This window comes from Octopus bimaculoides, chromosome 1 (genome assembly GCF_046866305.1).
Source record: "Octopus bimaculoides isolate indiv1 chromosome 1, ASM4686630v1, whole genome shotgun sequence".
Classification (NCBI taxonomy): domain Eukaryota; kingdom Metazoa; phylum Mollusca; class Cephalopoda; order Octopoda; family Octopodidae; genus Octopus; species Octopus bimaculoides.
Window position 1 is genome coordinate 98,638,925 of NC_142928.1, and position 14,589 is coordinate 98,653,513.

General features: G+C 37.0%; 1 protein-coding gene across 1 annotated transcript in view; it reads left to right on the forward strand.

Annotated features, from left to right (window-relative positions):
• The window catches only part of LOC106871545 (GTPase Era, mitochondrial), a 176,403-nt gene that overhangs the window by 75,522 nt on the left and 86,292 nt on the right, over positions 1 to 14,589 (forward strand). The gene's annotated exons all lie outside the window — the stretch shown is intronic.

The window sequence follows — 14,589 nt, forward strand, 5'->3', positions numbered from 1 at the left end:
TGGCAGAATTGTTAGCACGCTGGACAAAATGCTGAGCAATATTCATTCCAGCTTTACTTTCTAAGTTCAAATTCCACAGAGGTCAACATTGTCTTTTATCCTTTCAGAGTTGATGAAATGAGTACCAGTCAAGCACTGGGATCAATGATATCAACTTACCCCACCCAAAAATTTCAGGCCTTATGCCTATAGTAGAAAGTCTTATGATGATGATGATGATGATTCAGTAGTTTTATTATTCAGTAGTTTTATTTTTATAACGTGCTTTCACTTCACTACCGAGAGCAGCTCTGTGCGCCTTGGGTATGTGCTGTGGTTTGCTGTGGTGCTCTTATGTTTACTGTATTGAAAGTGTTTTGCGTAGAATGTGTGCAGTACCCAGTAGTGCAATTTTCTGTATGTTATATATATTTGTAAGTCCTGGTGTTTTTGTTATGTATTTGTCTGAATATTTTTTTATTATACCTAAGGCACCTACTATGATAGGAATTGTTTCTGTTTTTAGATTCCACATTCGAGTTATCTCTATTTCCAGGTCTTTGTATTTTGAAAGTTTTTCCATTTCTTTTAGAGAAACGTTGTCATCTGCTGGTATTGAAACATCAATTAGAAGGCATTTTTTTCCTTCATGATCTTTGACAACTATATCTGGTCTATTTGCCTTAATTTCTCTATCTGTGTGTATTGGCATATCCCAGAGTATGGTTGCTTTCTCGTTTTCTGTGACCTTTTCTGGCGTGTGTTTATACCATCTTTTTTCTGTTGCTATTCCATAATGTTGGCATAGCTTCCAGTGTATATAGGTCCCAGCTCTGTCGTGTCTGTGAATATTATTATTATTATTATTATTATTGTTATTGTTATTGTTATTGTTATTATTATTATAGTTATTATTATTATTGTTATTATTATTATTGTTATTGTTATTATTATTATGGTTATCATTATTATTATTATTATTATTAAGGTGGAAGGCTAGCACTTTACATTCTGAGTTCAAATTCCACTGAGGTCATCTTTGCTTTCCATCTTTTCGGTGTTGATGAAATAAATACTACTTGAGCACTGGGGTAACATCTAAAGACGTTTTTCAGTGGTATTAGAAAAATATATTCTTCATCAAAATATATATGCATCAGAAAAATATATTTTCAATGTTGCTTGATCAATGGGCAGAAATTTATTATCACCAGCATCTTAACGTTCTCTTTTCCATGCTTGCATGGGTTGAATGGAATTTGTTGAGGCAGATTTTCCACTGCTGGATGCCCTTCTTGGTACCAGCCCCCACCTATTTCCAAATAAGATAATATTTCTCCATGACCAGACATGTTTTCACACAAGATTGGAAACAAAGGACACCGTTTGCATTATAATGTCACTCACAAGTTTCCAGGCAAGGGCACTGTAACACACACACACACACACATATGTAATAGGCTTGTTTCAGTTTTTCTCTATCAAATCCATTCGCAAGACTTTGGTCATTCCAAGGCTATAATTTTCATAATTATCTAAAATGAGCTGAGGGAAATAACTCTAGTGGGCCAATGACATAAATTTAGATAATTCTGTAATTGTTCATGGTTTGTGAAGCCAGATAAACATACTTTCCAATTGTAATTTGGAAGTGTGTCACTGTTGTCTGCTTTGATAGTGGTCATTAGTACAAGACACTTAACTTGTCTCTTTTGACTAATGAAGAAGCATCTGGTGGTTACTCAACTTGCTAGAAGTAACAACCAAATTTCCCTTAAATCACACACCCAATTCTCTTAAAGAAAGGAAAGGATAGATTGATCCTAAATACACACCACTACTACTTCAACCCTTCACTTACAATGGAGCATAGACCATCAACAATTCTTCTCTGCTGTTCTCAACTGTGGGCTATCTTTTCTGTTCCCTTCTAGTTGAATCTCTGCTTTTTCTGCTCAGCTTCAGTATCCCGCATACGTTTCCCTGGGGGAATGCCTTCTTCTCTCAAGTCTTGTTGGTTGTGAATTATCATCAATGCTAGGTAATGGTACTGGTCCTATGCAACCCTATTTTTATTTCTGGGAAGAGGTACTCCATGTTAGTTTGGCACCTCTCCTTTCACCTCTCTGGTATAGAAAACCCTACCTGGAGTATTCACCCCACTGGTATGGTCCTCAGGGTCATTGAGGCACATAGGCCACCATACTGTAACAAAGATTGGACCTAAATGCCTCTCTAAATATATGGGATGGTTATAATCAGAACTCCTTTGGTGATATGACTTCAACCAGATTGATCTGGGACTAAAAAACAACTAGGGATATGGTTTATGCTACTGAGTAAATACTTTTCTTAAAGGATTGAACCAAATACTCCACTAAATATATGAGATGGTTATTCTTCGAACTCTTTTGGTCATATAACTGCTCTATCAGGTTGATATCCCTAAACAACAACTAGGGATATAGTTTATGCTACTGAGTAAATACTTAAAGATTGAACCTAAATATCCCACTAAATATATGGGATGGTTATGTCAGAATTCCTTTGGTCATATGTCTGCTCAATGAAGTTGATCTGGGACTAAACAATAACTAGGGATATAGTTTATGCTATTAGGCGTAGGAGTGGCTGTGTGATAAGTAGCTTGCTTACCAACCACATGGCTCTGGGTTCAATCCCATTGCGTGGCACCTTGGGCAAGTGTCTTCTACTATAGCCTCGGGCCAACCAAAGCCTTGTGAGTGGATTTGGTAGATGGAAACTGAAAGAAGCCCATTGTATATATATATATATGTATGTTTGTGTGTCTGTGTTTGTCCCCCCAACATCGCTTGACAACCAATGCTGGTGTGTTAACATCCCCTTAACTTAGCGGTTCAGAAAAGAGACCGATAGAATAAGTACTAGGCTTACAAAGAATAAGTCCTGGGGTCGATTTGCTCGACTAAAGGCGGTGCTCCAGCATGGCTGCAGTCAAATGACTGAAACAAGTAAAAGAGTAAAAAGAGTAAATAGTCACATTATCAAAATCTCAAAGCTACAAGATAATGCATGATTAATTCAAAGCAATGTTAATAAATAATCATAACATTTGACAGAATAATCTGAAGGCTAAAGGGTTCAAACAAGGACACATTAAACAATATACTTCCTGATGCACAAGGAGATGGGACGGTCATGGTTGGCAGAGCTTTAATCATAGGTAAGCTGGTTATCATATTGCCAAAGATGAGATTCCCCACTACATTCTATTCTTTGATTGGTTTCTGCCAGAGGCTGTAGCCATGCTGGGACACATGAATAATTTTGTCTTTTATCTTTTACTTGTTTCAGTCATTGGACAGCAGCCATGCTGGGGTATCACTCTCAAGGGTATTAGATGAACAAATCAACCACAGTACTTATTCTTTTATTCCTTTACTGGTATTCTGTTGGCCTCTTTTGTCAAACTGCTAATTTACTGGAACATAAACAAACCAATACCAGTTAACAAATGGTGAGGATGAAAAACATAGACAAAAAACACTCTCACATGCACACACATGCACAAATATATTATACAATAGGCTTCCACATAGTTTCTGTCGACCAAATTCTCTCATAAAGATTTGGTCGGCCTGGAGCTGTAGTAGAAGATACTTGCCCAAGGTGCCATGCAGTGGGACTGAACTCAGAACCATGCAGTTGGAAAGCAAACTTCTCAACCACATAGCCACACCTGCACCTCCTATTTTTGTCTATGAAAACTCACTCACAAGGCTTGGTTCAACTTGAGTCTACAGTAGGTAAATACTCTTGCCCAAGATGCTACATAATGAAATTGAACCTGGGCCCTTGTGATTGCAAAGCAAAATTCTTCACCACTCAGCCATGCACCATACAAAAATAAAAGTGCATATAAAAGAAATAGTAAATAAATCTCCCTCAAATGACACTCTATTATCTTACATTTAAAAAAATGTAGTCCTAGATGCGTAGTGAAGGTATGTGGCTTATTGGTTAAGGTATTTGGCTCACAGTTGTGAGGTCAAAAGTTCAATTTTCAGTGGTGCATTGTGTCCTTGAGCAAGACACTTTATTTCACATTGCTCTAGTCCACTCAGCTGGCAGAAATTAGAAGTATCTGTATTTCAAAGGGCCAGGCTTGTCACATTCTGTGTCATGCTGAATCTCCCAGAGAACTACATTCAGGGTACACATGTCTGTGGAGTGTTCAGCCACTTGTATGCTAATTTCACGAGGAGGCTGTTCCATTGATCAGATCACCCAGAATACTCATTGTCATAACCAACAGATTGCCAGAGTGCCAAAGTCTTGGATATAATATATCTGGAAATAAAACAAGGGATGGTCATGGCTTGGAATGGCTCCTGAGCATACAGTCTATTGGATCAGAGCTGTCTTGGGACTAAACAATAACATAATAACACTACAGCACTACTACACTCCATACCAGTTCATATTACCAAACACCACCCTCATACCACCACATCACTACATATTACATACTAACCCTCAATACCATCACCACCACCATCACTGCACAAGGTGATGTCAGCGTGGGTCATGTCACAACTGTAATTAACATAGTGTGTCATTTTGTATTAAGTGAGATATATAGGTACAGTGTGTGTGTATGTGCTGGTTTCATAGATGAAAATATGTACATGCATACATATATACGTGCTGTGTATTGTGTACCCACACACATACACTTATACCCCTATGTTTACATTTATATGATCACGTATACCTGCGTATACTCCCGTATACATTTACATGTGCATATGTACTTGTGCATACCCATGCAGTTGTGTAGTACAGTACATACAGAAATAATTACGGATGTGTGTATGTGCATATATATATATATATATATATATATATATATATACATACATACATACTGACATATATATACATACATACACACACATACATTGGATCACCTATGCTCAGTGCATACATACAATGTATTTACACCAAAACATGCATTTGTATGTATGTATGTATACACACAAACATATATACATGCATACATATTCCCACATATACATGTGCATACATACATACAAATGTACACACATTTGCATTCATACAACATTGCAGGCACACACATGCACATACATACACACACAGTCATACATATAGAAACACACCTCAGAAGTAGATATGAATATTTGAAATTCATGTCACTTTTCACTTCCTTCTTTCCCTTGTCAATTACAGCTTGCCTGGAGATGGAGTGGAAGTTGTAGGGAGTCTGTTGGGTGGCGAATATTAAAGGATTGGGTGGAGCAGTGGAGGTGGATAGTTTCCGGGTTCAAACATATCTTTGTGTGCCATAATTATTATTATCATCATCATCATCATCATTATTAAAGTGATGAGCTGGTGGAATTGCTAGCAGACTGAGCAAAATGCTTAGCAGCTTTTCATCCATCTTTACATTCTGAATTCAAATACCACTGAGGTCAACTTTGCAGTTCATCTTTTTGGGATTGATGAAATGAATAGCAGTTTAGCACTGGGGTTGATGTAGTCAACTTACTCCCACCCCTAAACTTGTTGGTCTTGTGCAAAAATTTGAAACCATTACTCTTTTACTCATTTACTTGTTTCAGGCATTTGACTGCGGTCATGCTGGGGCACCGCCTTTAGTCAAGCAAATCGACCCCAGGACTTATTCTTTGTAAGCCTAATACTTATTCTATCAGTCTCTTTTGCCAAACCACTTAGTTACGGGGATGCAAACACACCACCATCGGTTGTCAAGCGATGTTGGGCGGACAGACAGACACACACATATATATATATACATATATACGACAGGCTTCTTTCAGTTTCCATCTTCCAAATCCACTCACAAGGCTTTGGTTGGCCTGAGGCTATAGTAGAAGACACTTGCCCAAGGTATCACACAGTGGGAATGAACCCAGAACCATGTGGTTGATAAGCAAGCTACTTACCATACAGCCACTCATTATTATTATTATTATTATTAAAGCAACAAGCTGACAAAATCATTAGCACACCAAACAAAATACTTAGTAGCATTTTGTCCATTTTGTTCATTCTGAGTTCAAAATCTGCAGAGGCTGACTTTACTTTTCATCCTTTCAGAATTGATGAAATAAGAACCAGTTGAGCACTGGGGTCAATGTCATCAACTAGTGCCCCCTCCTCAAAATTTCAAGCATTGTGCCTATAGTAAAAAGGATTAATATTATTAAGACAGCAAGCTGGTGGTATCATTAACCCTCAGACAAAACACTTAGTAGCATTTTTTTCCATCTTTACAGTTCACTAAGGGACATGCTCAAATGGTTAAGGTCAATCAAGTGACTAGCAAATTTGTGGTATTGAGCAGAATATTTGCTGTAACGATATTTCTGCTTCAGCAACCCAGTACTGAATCTGTCTGAAATGTAATGGAAAATGTCCAGGTCACAAAAGCAAAGTTTGAAGGGAATAACAACCATTTCCTTTGATTTATAGATAGAAGCAAATAAGAAATAACACTTACTGACCAAAGACCAAAAAAAATTTTAATTTTGTTACACAATGTTAATTAACATTACTATTATTTTTTAATTGTGTTTTACTAATTTTGTTATTTATTTTTATTTCTTTACATATTTTATTTTTTAGATAGTTTATTTATTTTATCTTTTACCCCTTTCTTTTACATTATTAATATTTGCACTCAACCTTCTCCTCTACACCTCTTTCTGTGTCCCCCTAAATAAGCAATACAAATGTAATCTATTTAGAGTGTTGTTTTGCTGTGAGAATGTCAAAACAATCAGCTAACTTAGCGAGATGTGTTACTGTGGAATGTTCTGAAAAATTTAGAAAATCTTAATTTTACTTAGGTTCAATTTCATTTCGTGTCTCTTTTCTGCTGATGTTTAACCTCAGAGCAACCTTAATCAAACATACCTCTGATCACAGGCATTCCACCTTTGGCCATCTCATTTTATTTTCAAACCATATATCTAGAACTACATTATCTAAAGCATCCTTAGAAGTAGTTAGAAATTTGGCTGCTATTTCTAATAGACTGGGTGTCTACATACGAGCTTCCTTATTTTGTTAAGATATTGGGAATTAGAACATGTAAAGTCAATTGCCTCTATGAATATGCAGACCTTTAATTAAAAGCATTTCAGCTGTGACCATTATTTCTTGGAATTCCATTGCTAATGTAGTCCTTTTCCTAAGGACTTCATTAGATAATAGAATTCATCATCATCATTACTTAGCATTTGTATTCCATACTGGCATGGAATGAACTGTTCAACAATCCTCCAACAGGCCAGAGGACTGCATTGAGCTACAATGTCTTCTTTGGCATGGTTTCTACAGCTGGATGTCCTTCCTAATGCTAACCACTTTACAGAGAGTACTAGGTAGATTTTTCATGACACTAGCACTAACAATACATTACAGCATCATTTTTATTGTCTCTCTGATTATTCTTTTCTTTTTCATGCATGACCATTTTTTTATCACGTGTTCATGAACTGAATGACCTCCCCATTTCCCTTCCTTGAGCCTTCAACTCTTGATGGAGTCATAAGGATGCCATCATATATAGTATGTTGTGGACATCTAAATCCATCAGAGTCCATCCCTCTCTAGGTTCAAGCACAGCTGATTTCTTCTAAAGCTAAAAGAGAACATACCTTGGTACCAGACTGGTACTTTATTTATTGACTCCATAAAATCATTCTAGCTAACATCTACCAGCTCTGCCAATGTGGTAAGAAGCTTGCTTCCCAATCACATGGTTCCAGGTTCATTCCCACTGTGTGGCACTTTGGGCAAGTGTCTTCTACTATAGCTTCAGGCCGACCAAAACCTTGTGAATGGATTTAGTAGACAGAAACTGAAAGAAGTCCATCATATATATATCTATAGCTGTGTGGTAAGAAGCTTGCTTCCACATCACATGGTTCCAGGTTCAGTCCCATTGTGTGTCACCTTGGGCAAGTGTCTTCTACTATAGCCTCAGGCCGACCAGGGCCTTGTGAGTGGATTTGGTAGATGGAAACTGTAAGAAACTCATTGTATATATATATATATATATCTTTTATTTTTTATCTTTTACTCGTTTCAGTAATTAGACTGTGGCCATGCTGGGGCACTGCCTTGAAGAAGTTTAGGCGAATTAATCAACCCCAGTACTCTTTTTTTTAAACCTGGTACCTATTCTATTGATCCCTTTTAGTGAACCACTTTACAAGGATGTAAATACACCAACACTGGTTACCAAGTGGTGATAGGGAAACACACATAGACAAAAAGACACACACACACAGATATATATATATATATAAAATGGGCTTCTTTTAGTTTCCATCTATCAAATTCTCTCACAAGGCTTTGGTTGGACTGAGGCTATAGTAGAAGATGCTTGCCCAAGGTACCACACAGTGGGACTGAACCAAGAATCATGTATATATATATAAATATATATATGTATGCATGTGTGTGTGTCTTTCTTTCTGTGCTTGTCCCCCACCACTGTTTGACAACCAGTATAGGTTTGTTTATATCCCTGTAATTTGGTGTTTCAGCAAAAAGAAATATTTAAAGATCTGTGAAGGATCTGAAGAAATAAACAATTTTAAATGTTTGTACTCTATGATTTTAAATGTAAAATTGATGATGCATTGTGTTGCTGCATCTACCACTAGCCAAACAAAAATAGAATCAAGTGTTAGTTAGTCATGAGTTGTTTGAGCCTTGGAATGTTGGTGAAAGGCTTCTAAAAAGTGTTATAATAAGTGACATAATGAAGGTATAGAAAAAGGAAGTCAGTTGCTTCGTTGAGTAGGATTATCATTGTCACAACCAAAAGAAAAATAAAGTCCAAGTCACTGAAATGTGAAGGTGATACTGATCATCTTTTCTGATTGGAGGGGCATTGTTCATTGTGAGTCTGTTGTTCATGATTAGACGATCAATAAAGAAATTAACTTGGATGTTCTGAAGTGTTGGAGAGAGGTACTAAGAGGGAAGAGGCTTGAAACATGGTCAAACAAAACTTGGATGCAGTGCCATGATGACACGCCTGTTTGGTTTCTTTCGGACAGATTTCATATGCAACTAGCTAATTCAGAGGAGCAGAGGCTGTTGTAATTGTGATAGGATAGTCAGTGGGGAGATATAACATGTCTGTAAGGTCAAAGGTTGTAATGTGCTGGTGAGTGAGTCTTTGCCTGTTAGTTTGATGGCCAGCTTTTGGATACAATCTGGGATGCTTGTATGTGTAACAGCAACAATATCCCAGCTATAGAACTGGTACTTAGTTTTTTTGTTTCATACATGAGTTTTGTAGAGGGCCAGTAAAAGATTGAGCAAAGTCTCTAGTGTAAGATGTAAAAGGAGACACAATAGAAAAGATGAAATTGTGGATATGTGATGCAAATAAATGTTGAGTGTTGAATGAGAAAAGAAGTGCCATGTGCTGACAATGAATGATGCTCAAAATAGAGTAAGACATGAACAAATGTGATGAGGTCAGATATTCAAATTATGGACCTCTTAAATGAAATGATATAGGTCAAGACATGTGTCTTTTATTATCATATAAATCCAGCCATCCAGTGCATGCTAGCATGCAAAAAATAAAAAAAACAAACAAACATTAAAATCAGTTTTAAAAAATCAAGCCAGTTAACTGCGTATAATGAATCTAGGACTTGATAGGTGTGTATGTACACACACACACACACACACACATTTACACATGTATGTATTTATGTATGTATATGTATGTGTGTGTACATATAAATATGTGTGTGTGTATATATATATATATATATATATACACATGTGTGTATATGTATATATATGTGTGTATAATATATATATGTATATATATACACATATATATATATATATACATATATATATGTATATACTCTTACTTCTCCTTACCTGGCACAAGGCCACCTCCCTCAATACCACTCTCCATCTCAGGGATCTTTGTCTTGCAAGTAACTTGGTGACCTCAATAGTGCTAGTGCCATGTTAAATGCACTCAGTACCCTCTGTAATGTGGTTGGTATTAGGAAAGGCATCCAGTCTTAGAAATCATGCCAAAGGTGATGGTTGAGCTTGGTGCACTTCTCTGGCTTGCTAGTTCTTGCCAAATGGTCCAACCCATGCCAGCATGGAAAACAAATGTTAAATGATGATGGTGATGATGATGTAAAGAGTATAAAACCCACAGAATTGTCTTCCCTTACACACACTTCCTGTTTTGACACCACACTTCCTGCTTAACACATAAACTTTCAGACTCTTCTTTTTAAACACAACTCTTAATTCCATGCATCCTAATCTTTCTAACAATTATCTACATGGATTACCATTGAACTTTAAAAGCTCAAAGACAATATTATGTATTGGTATATTTATTTTTTTACATATTATTTTTTATTTTTTTGTAAAAAACATTTTCATTCTCCCTCTTCTTCAAAATTTGCCATGCAATGAAAGCCGGTTAGAAATCATTTTTAATCCTCCTTATACACATCTATATTAGAATATGCTTTCAGTTTAGCATTCTGCCTTATTATTATTTTTCATGTAGACATGACAGGCATTCTAGCCTTGGACCAAAGCAATCCTTCATGTGTGTGTTTGGTTGTGTCTTAAGAAGCTTGCTTCTCAGTCATATGGTCTTGGGTTCAGTCTCTTAGTGCAGCACATTGGTTATCTTCTATGATAGCCCCAGTTATAATAGAAACTATGCCTTGTGTGTAGGTTTGGTAGATGGAAACTGAAAGAAGCTTATTACATATGAATGTGTTCAAATGTTTGTGTGTGCCCTTGTGTAGACATCACATGATGGTTGCAAATAAGCACTGTTGTCAAACTAGAGAGGATGTTCGTTTCCAGTCTTCTCTGACAAATATGTCTGGTCATGGCAGGAAAATATCACCTTTCTTGGAAACGGGTGAAGGCTGGCAACAGAAAAAGCATCTGGCCATAGAAAACCTGACTCAATAAAATCTGTCTGACCTATGCAAACATGGAAAAGTGAATATTATGATTATGATGAGGAGAATATTTGCATGTGTACGTATATATTTTTTTAAATCTTGTATGTTCTCTAACACACACACGTGTGCGTGCGTATGCACAGCTACCATAACACCATACCTTGTCACCCACCTATCTTTCTTTGCATGTTTTAAGTGATGAACTAACTGGACGTTACTATAATTGATCACTGCAATCTCATGCAGAAACATTTTTCCGTTTCATTTTTTTTTCTTTTTTTTCCATGGAAAAAGAGAGAGAGTAAATTTTCATAATTATGTGTATGTGTGTATGATCTTGTATCTGTCAACTCTTGGAGGAAAATGGTTTGGTAAATGGGGATAAGCTGATGAGTTTGGTGAATGGAGTTGGTGGGGGGGGGGGTGCTGTTGAAGTGAGCAGAGGCAGTAAAGCAGTACAGTGGTTTTCTGTAGAAACCAAACCCTGCAAGCAATGTGATTTGTCACCTGAGCGTGTTGGTTTGGCACCAATGTTCTCGCTGTCAATTTGGCCTAGCCATTCATTTCTCTTGCTTTGCACCTCGATTTGTTCAATGGTTATCTCCCACCAACACCGCCACCACCTTACACACACACACACACACTCCTATGTGTGTATGCGTGTGTTGGTCTTGTGAGCGATTATGCATTTGTGTATGTGAGCTGATGTGCAGAATGTGTAAGAGCACTTTCCAAGGGACAACATGGAATCTCTCATTTTTGCCTCTCTAACTATGTTTCTATTTGTCTGAACTGTATGTGTGTGTGTGTGTGTGCATGTGCATGCATGTGTGTATGTGTGTGTTCTGTTTATTAATCTATCTATATTTGAATTGTCGCACACAACTACAAACAAACACGCACACAACTGCACTCTATGTAGTAGTGTATGTTCTGTTTATTAATCTATATTATCTGAATTGTCTTTCTCTGTCTCTCTCTCTCTCTCTCTCACACACACAACAACAACAACACACTGTGTAGCTGTATCTCTCTGTGTGTATTCATGTTCTGTTTTATCTGTTCATCCATCCATCTATCTAGCTATATAATCTAATCATCTATTTATCTAATCTACTGCTCTACCTTTCTAAACTCTATCTGATTTGTCTATGTGCATGTCTGTCCACCTAAAGTATCTACCTAATTTATCTATCACTTTATTTATGCCACTCTTTTTTTTTTATTTCTCTCTCTCTCTGTACACACACACACACACACACACATATAAAACACCATCCATCCATTCATGAACCTGTCTGTCTATCCATCCATCCAGGCATGTTTGAATTTCTCTCTCTATCTCTCTTTGTGTATGTGTGTGTGTGCATATCTACACATGTTTGTGTATGCATGTATGTATGTGTATGCATTTCTATACATAGGTATCTGTATATACATATATGCATTTATATATATATATGTATGCATTTGTATATGTGTGTGTGTATATATATATATATATATATATATGTATGTACATGTATGCATTTGTATGTATATGTATGTGTGTAGGTATATATGTGTGTGTATTTGCATATATATACATGTTTGTATATGTGTCTGTATGTAAAATTAGACGCACACATAAAAGTTTCTTCTCTCTCTCACCATCCCCTTCAGTTCTGGCTCTCACCTTCCTTTAGTCTCAGCTTTGTTCTCTTATATCTTACAAATAGCTTTGTCCCCTATTTTTCTGGTGATTCCCTCCAATTTTCACACGTCATAAACCAATAAAAGCTATGTCTGACCTGCTGTTACTTCTCTTTACTTTTTCAATTATTATCTTCTGTTTCTTTGCACTTCTCTCTCTCTCTCTCTCTCTCTCTCTCTCTCTCTTGTTCTCCCTCCACCTCTGTCTTTCTCCTCTTCCTCTTTCCCCCTTCTACACCTTCCATTCTTTCTCTATGCCCCTTTTCTCTATCCTTGCCCCTGTCTCTATTTTTCCCCATCACCCTCCTCTCTCTCTCACCCTCTCTCATTTTCTTTTACTTTCTCTTCCTCATTCTCTCTCATCCTTGCTCTATCTATCTCTCTTTCATTCTTCTCTCTCTCTCATTCTCTCTCTTTCTCTCTCTCCACCTCTATCTTTCTACTCTTCCTCTTTCTTCTCTACCTTCCATTCTTTCTCTCTCTCTGCCCTTCTCGTGATCCCTGTCCCTGTGTCTATTTTTCCCTATCTCCTTCCTCTCTCTCTCACTCTTTCATTCTCTCCTCTCCACAATGTTTGTCTCCCAAGATGCTACATTATGTAATTCACACACAAATTTAGATAATAAAACTGTCCACTATGGCTGTATCTACATACCACTGTCTAACACTACACTCTGTCTTTATGTATTTTGATGACAATTGGAAATTATTTTCTGCTTCCTGTCAAGCTGTCTCATTGCTTACAAACTTCTCTCATTGTCTTACTGTCTCCCTATTTTATTGACTGTCTGCTTGTCTCAATGACTGTTTACTTATCTTACTGTATGTCTGCATCGTTGTATGTCTTTGTCTTGCTCTCAATCCCACAATCTATCTGTCTCACAGTTTTGTCTATCTTACAGTCTGTCTCATGGCCTTTCTGTCTCACAGTCTATCAGTCCCACAACCTCTCTGTCCTGCAGTCTATCTATCCCACAGACAATCTGTTCCACGGTCTATCTATCCCACAGTCAATCCGTTCCACAGTCTATCTATTCCTCAATCTATCTGTCCCACGGTCTAATTTTTTCCCTGTCTACCTATTTCACTGGCTGTGTTCTTATCTCAACAACTGTTTGCTTATCTTACTGTATGTGTATCTCACTATATGTCTCTAACTCACTCTCAGTCCTATAGTCTATCTCTCCAACAGTCTATCTACCTCACTGTCTGTCTCATAATCTATTTGTCTAACAGTCTGCCTATTTTACTGTGACACTGTCTCATTGTATGTCTGTCTCACTCTCTATCTGTCTATCTCACTATCTGTCTATGAATGTCTGTTTCACTCTGTCTACCACACTATCTGTTTGTCTCACAATCTCCCCCCACCCTGTCTTTCATTGTGTATCTCTGTTACTGCTTGACTGTATTACTGTTGCTCAATCTCATCTTTTTGCCTGTCTCTTTGCCTCATTGCCCATCTCACTGTCCACTTCACTGACCAACTGCGTGTCACACTGCATGTCTTCCTGCCTTCTTCTTTGTTTAACTGTCTGTCTGTTTGACCATCTGCCCAACTCCTCTCTGCTGGTATTTCTTCTCACGTTTCTATTTTTCAAGTTCTATTTTTGCTTTATAGTAAAATGCATTTCAATTCTAAAAGCTTAATGCTAGCCCAGAAATGTACTTATTCATCATCTTTATCATCATTGCTGTTGTCATCATATTGATAATGCCAGTGGTGATGATGATGATGATAGTCATGGAAAAAAATATTCACAAACAATATTAGTTAAATTTTTTTTTTGCATCTTTTAATCTTAGTTTCAGTTTACCCTTTTCCAAGTTTCATTCCTTCCTTAAATTTTTCATTCTCAAATGCAATAAACTTTCCATGGATATATTTTCTGATTGC